Source organism: Puma concolor, chromosome B3 (genome assembly GCF_028749965.1).
Source record: "Puma concolor isolate L17-30 chromosome B3, mPumCon1.1.hap2, whole genome shotgun sequence".
Classification (NCBI taxonomy): domain Eukaryota; kingdom Metazoa; phylum Chordata; class Mammalia; order Carnivora; family Felidae; genus Puma; species Puma concolor.
In genome coordinates, this window is record NC_141672.1 from 36,327,158 (window position 1) to 36,333,957 (window position 6,800).

A 6,800-nucleotide genomic window follows, 5' to 3' on the forward strand; every position below is an offset into this window, starting at 1 on the left:
ATTGGCAGTCAAGGCTCCTCTGGAGAATGTAGAGGAAAGAGAGGCAAAGACAGAGCTCTAGGGGATACATTTTGAAAGCAAGAAAATGTCCCCCAATGTCAGCACCACAGCAGAGTGAAGTAACAGAGGACCCCAACGTTTCTCATTAGGTTTTTCAGCAGGTGGTGTTTATAAACTTGGTGAGAGGTTTTTAGGTGTGAGACCAGCAGCCAGACTGCAGTGGGTGACAAGGTGAAAACTAGGCAAGAACAACTTTTAGAAATCTGATTGCAAGGGGAAATTACTGGATTTTTTTGAAATATGTTTTTAAAAGATATCTATAAATCTAAAGTGCCCAACAGGGAAATCTCTGGAATGGCTTGCTGTGATAAAGAACAGAATACTAACAAGTAGGAAGCTCTGGTGTAGAGACAATTTTGAAAATTAATCTATGTTAAGTTAGGGCAATTTTATAAAGGAGAAGCATATTTTAGAAGCTGTTTACATTTTCATAAGCTCTGGCTGCTAGTGTGCTCGCTCTATCACAAGACTTATAATTTCTAGGACCTTATTTGTATATTGGATTCCCTTGGAACATAGTTTACGTCTTTTTCTGGCTAAACTTCTAATGAAGGTAGTTATCAGTAGGTACTGTAGTTTATGAAGTCTGATAGCAAAATCTCCAAATTTCAAATGAAGAACCCTTGTGGTATCAGATCCTCACACATTTTATATGTTCTGAGATTCATAGATTCACATAAATTTGCTACCCTAAGCTCATGAGACGAAGGCTCATATTTTGCATGGCACATTCACAGTCCCCTCTAAATCCTAAATTCTCACAAAAAAATCCAAAAAGTAATACTTTCTTTAGACCCAGACCATGTTTTGATTTTTCTGGCCAGAGTTTAATGAAATCACTTTCAAAAAGTGGTGACAGAGTATCAGACAAGTAGAAGAATCTCATACTTGAAAGCTATTTAAAATAGCTTGATTCCAACACCAGATTCTAATACCAGTGATGGCAATCTTTTCCCACTGAGGGAGCAGTAGGAGTCTCCATGAGGAAAGTTGTTTTTGAGGTAAATTTGAAGAATGACTGGAATTTTGATGGAGAAATAACCACCAAGAAACAAGAATAACACAGGCAAAAGCCCAAAGACTAAGATGTAAAAAACTAGTTGAAGAACCATAATTTAAAGTGTAGTGCTTTGAAAGAAGTATTTATGAAGAAAATAGTAGGGATAAGACTGGAAAGGGTGATTAAGTTCTGTTTTTCCAGAACAAGGATTTGGGGAGTTTAAGAAGGAGCTAGAAGCACATAATTACTTTAGTAGGGTGGGAAGTTTCTTTAAAACTATTTTGCAAGTGTCAGCCAAATTATGAAATCCAAGCCTGGTGGAACAGAAGCAAGAAAGCATAATCCAAAAGGATAGTTAAATCCTGGTTAGCAGAGAATGGGAAGAAGATGGGCCAAGGGAGCTACAGAGCTCAGTGGAGGTGGGTAGATGTGGTCATGCTGGGCTGCATGAGGTAGTTGTTTGCACTGGATTGGTCACGGTGGGGTGGTAATGACAGCTTTCCCCCTGAACTCTGCCTGACTCTGCTGTGGTTTCACAGTGTTGACAAAAACTTCTTCCACTTGCCCCTGAATGGTCCTGCAGGACATGAGTTTTCCTGCTTGAATCCATCACCTCTGACCTGGCTCATTCTCCAGAAGCAGAGATTTCTCTGTGTAATGCCAACTGGTAGATTTTTGAGCATTCTCTGGGTCTCTCTTCATTCTTCTGTCTGTGTATATAGATGAATATAGATAAATTCTCTTTTCCACTTTTATGAGACCAGGAGAAACTGTTAAGAGGTTAAGTCTAAGTTGAGGAAAACCAACTCATTAAATTTTGAAGTAGGTATCTATGGTTTTGTCTGCCTAGTTTCCCCTCCATCCTTCTTCCAGTGCTCCCTTTCCTTAGGGAAATGCCCATTTTTCTATATTGTGTGATGCTGGTGGGACAATTATTCATGATGCTCTGCTCCATTAAGCCATGGGTGTGGGCATGTGGCCCAAGTCTGGTCAATCAGTGCTCCACCCTCAGGTCAAAGTTATTGGACATGTGTGGGCATGTGTCTGAAGCAGGACCACGCAGAGTCCTTCTCTGGGCTTTTTGGAATGTATTGGGATGATGGTTAGAATTTTCTACAACTAAGATTTTTCTTTAGTCAGAGAGAATGAAGCTATCACACTGAAAGAAGTAGAGCTGAGGGAGAGAACTTCCCGGTGAGTTCCTAAACTTGGGTGTGTTGGAACCTGATCCCCCACTGTCCACTCTCCCCAGGTTTTCTTTGCTTGAGTTATTTTGAGTTGTATTTGGTCACTTCAACTGAAAGGCATGTCCTGATGGATGTAAAAATTATTTGTTGGTTGTTTGCTTTGTTAATGGTTTTGCCTTTATAACTTTTTTGGTCTCAGATAACCAGCAAAGCAAAGATTTCTGAGGGTAGGAACCCCTGCCCATTTAAAGCCCGGAAGGCACCCTTACTGATGTGACACCTTTTCAACATCATCTGTATGCTCAGTTCTGTGGAGTTACGCATTTCTAAAGAAATCTCACAATACTTGGTAACAATGTAGACAGGAATCCCTGCTCTTTGGGTTTAGTTTCACAACAAGAAAAATGGATTTTGCAGAGTATTTCTGAAAAACAGATGAAAATTGTGGTGATAACGTACATTACATACTAAAAAGAAAAGTGGTTCAGAGAAAAGGCATTATTTCTAAGAGTATCATTAAAGTGTTTCATTATATAGTAAATGAGATGCAGTTTCACACCCTCTGAACTTATATTTAGGATATGGTGTGTGTGTGTGTGTGTGTGTGTGTGTGTGTGTGTGTGTGTGTGTGTGTAACTTTGCTATGGAAAATAGGGTAATTTAAAACCATTGCAAAGCCTTCGATCTTTATATTAGGAAAAGGTTTCACTTGTTTATATCTATATCTATATCTCATATTATATATATGTGTGTATATAATATACAAATAAATATATTCGTTTCCTGGCCAGAAGTGTCATTGCTATCTAAATCCATGCTGCTCAGCATGAGTCAGGCTGGGAATGAGCTGAGCAGAAGGAAGAGCCAGGAAAAGGTCACTGAAACGAGATCATCTGAACTAGCCTAGCCACTCAGACTGCTCACTCAGAGTGACTTTGAGGGATGAGGTGTGGCATCAGGAGTAGCCAGGTACCTTGAATAGTACTTGGGGTCTGCAGTGGCAGCATTGTGGTTACGAGTGATTCCTCTCTTTGGAAGAGGACTCCAGGGGGTAATGAAAAACAGGGGACAGGTAAGGTTTCCTCATGCAGCTAAGGGAGCTGGTTGCTGGAACCAGAGCAACTAGAAACAAGACCAGATTAGGGAGCAGGTAAACATGGAGGAGGCTGAGGGAAAGGCTATATAGTTCAGGGGTCACCTGACACTCATCCCTGGGACACCGGCTCAGGGCAGCAAGCGAATACAGCCACTCTGTGACCAGAGTAGGCACAGAGCCCTCTATAGAGCCTGTGCACTGTGTGACTTAGGAAAAATGAGACCAAATATGCAGGATGGGTGTCGATGCTAGAGCCAAGAAGACACAGGGAAGGCAGGGACTGACCTGTCCCAAAGGAAGGATTGGGCTTGGAGCCTCAGCAGAATCCTGGGGGCGCATTCTGAGGCTGTACCTACTTCTCCTCATTTCCTCCCACCTACGCCTGCCATAGGTGAAGACTCATGGTGTAGGGAAAGGAGCTTAACCTGAACCAGAGGGAATAAGGCTCACCAGAGTCTCCTTATCTGTGAATCCTGACTCATCCATGTCAAAGGAACTCCCCTTCAACCACAGGGAGGGCCAGGTGCAGACTTCATGAGTAGGCCTATGGACTCTGACTAACACCTACTCTCTGTTAGCTCATGGGTGGGCCTACTTTTATCATCCTGTCTCAGGACCCACCCCTCCCCTTGTGCTATTTCTGAGACACTTCACTTTTCATCATGATGATTCAGTGATGCTGTAGGTTTAGTTTCTATTTACAGGGCTTAAAGTTGGGCCAGTTTTACCAGTAGCTAAACAGTGATTGTTGGGGTATAGTTTGAGGGACACCAGGACAGCAACCCCCCCCCCCCCGGCCATGTTCCTGCCTCTGCTTGGAATTCTTTCAGCATCATTTATTTACACTAAGTCATCATGTCTCCCCTACGAGACTGTGCTCCATTAGTTCTGTTCGCTGTTGTGCCTACAACAGCACCCAGCACATGATAGGTGCTCAATAAACATTGGTTGGATAAAAGGTCTTCAAGAGATACTGCATTAAAGTGCAAATACCTTTGGAACAGTGCACTGAGCTGTTATCAGTCCTTACCACCCTGGCAGGACTGACTGCTTTTCCTTTGTGTCACTGACCCTGAGCCATCCTTCTCTGTACCCTTGAGGGAGTCACATGCAGCCAAGGAGAGTCATAGATAGGAGTTGTCCCTGCTGGTGCACAGTAGAATGTTCCCATTCTACTCCTGTTTCTGCTTGGCCTAGAATCCCTGACTTGGTCTCTTATTTATGACTCTGCTCCTGCCCCTGGAAGCTGGCCTTGTCTCCCAAGCTTGGATTTCAGCTCTCCCTGAAGTGGGTGGCTCAGCCCATCCACATCTATGCCCTGGCCCTTCAGACTGCCTCCTCTAGGAGGATGCCTTACCCTGGAGGGGTCCTGGGCTCTGCCATGTGTGGTCCTTTCTGCAGCAGAGATGCTTGGAGATATGGCTGTGCAATCTGGGTGGAGGGAAGGTAGGGGTGGTGAGTGGTGTGGATTGTAACGGTTTTCTGGACGGTTTTCCCTCTCCTCCCACATTCCTCACTGGCCGCTCCTTCCTACTTCAAACTCAATGCTGCCTCTCTGAGCCAGAAACTGTCCTAGGATTTGATTGGTCTTGGAATATGAAGCTTCTCTCCTCTGACCTTTCTCCTTTGTGATTTTTTGCAGTCTCTATTTACCTGCATATTCCTCTTTGTGGTTGTCTGCAGCTCCTCCTCCACCTCCCCCAGGTGTATGTTTTAGCCTGCGTTTTCTCAGAGAAAGGCTGAGTCAAGACCTTTAGTGTGGGCAGCCAATTTGGGGAAATGATTTCTGGGGCACAGGGGTGGAGACTGGAAAGCTTGCAACAGAGAAGGTGGGAAGGGCACTAGAGGTGGTGTTCTTGACTGAGTCACTCCTGCAGGCTACTGGGACTCAGCCCCACTGGGCTGCTCTGAGGAGTCATGCAGAATGTGCCCAGAATTGTCTGTTTAAGTGACAGAAGGGAGGAACATCCATCGAGTACTTCGGTATTGCGCTGTGAGTTGTTAACTTCCTTGCAGATCCTGGCTGGACTGCATGCTGTTGTGTCCAAGAAACCCGGAGACATAGCACAACTGAGGCACAATGCTCTCAGCTTATCCCTGTGCAAAGCTGGTTACCATGGCAATGGCAGTAGGGAATGTGGGCCAGGAAGAAGTGAGGCAAGACGCAAGGATTAGTACTGCCTTGCCCTGTGCAGATTTAGTGATTTCTGCGTTAAGTCCCATTTGTCACAAGGACTTCAAGGTGTTGCCAACCACTCTCCACAAAAGACTTAGAACAGGAGGATTAGTGGAACATACTATGGTTTGTGATCTCACAAATGGTCTCAAGGCCTTGACCCAGATTCAGCAGCTATGTATGTCAGGGCTCCTAGACAGTCAACTACCTTTTATTTCTTCTTTCAGCCCAGTGAAACAGGGGTTAATGACTTTGTCCAAAGAAACAAAAGACTCAAATCCAATTAAAGAGGTCTCAAAAACAAGTCAAGCATAAAGAGTGTTCCAAAAACTCTCCAATTGAATTTTTTTCATTGACAAATGATCCTGCCATCATTGTAGATAGGGTAACATATCTAATTCCTATAATTCTATATCCTTAACTGAAGCCTGCAGGAGATGCTTTGATGGAAAGAAAGATCAATGGGACTGAAAGGAACATATTCCACTTCATTCCCTCTCTCTGAATTCAATTTCTCACCAGGTACTCTGATAGCTTCCCTCTTCCACCCCTGCCTGAAGCCAATTCTCATTTATCCAACCCTAATGAAGAATACAGAGCCAATGGATTCACCAAATGTCTAACCTAGCGAAGACCTCAGCCCTCTCCCAAAAGCAAACATCTTCCTCTTGGTAATTTTGTCTTATGTTCTTCAAACAGAAGAGGAAAATAAATAAACTGGAAAATGACCAGAAAGAGAAGAGACAGAGAGAGTATGGAAAGGCTTAGAGAGCTCACAAACAAGGGAAACTGTTTCAGTATTATAAAGTGTCAACTACACTTATTTTGTGTTTAAATTAAACTTTGACTCTTTTGAGCAAGCACCAGCATCCGAATTATTCACCTGGTAGCACATCTGTGGCCTCCTATGTGACACACAAAGCTACATATCGTCAGTATGCAGAATAATGGACTTCCTGCCTCCAGTACTGTGGGCAATAAATGTTTCTTGTTTATAAGCTACCAAGTCTGTGGTATTTTGTTATAGCAGACTGACTGGACTGAAAACCATTCTTTCCTTTACATGCTTATGGCTGGTGTTACCTGGCCCAGTCCTGTTTGTCTCCCTCCTGGACCATTTCCCGTCTTTGGATCTATGTTCTCTAGTCCACCTTGCACAGAAATGGAAGATTAGCCTTCCATTTTCTTGATCCCTCTCATCCTGGTTTAGCAGGACAGTGAAGCTAGCCCTGTCTCAAACCAGTGCTAAAACTGGATCTGAAGTTAATCCTTTCTTTGAGA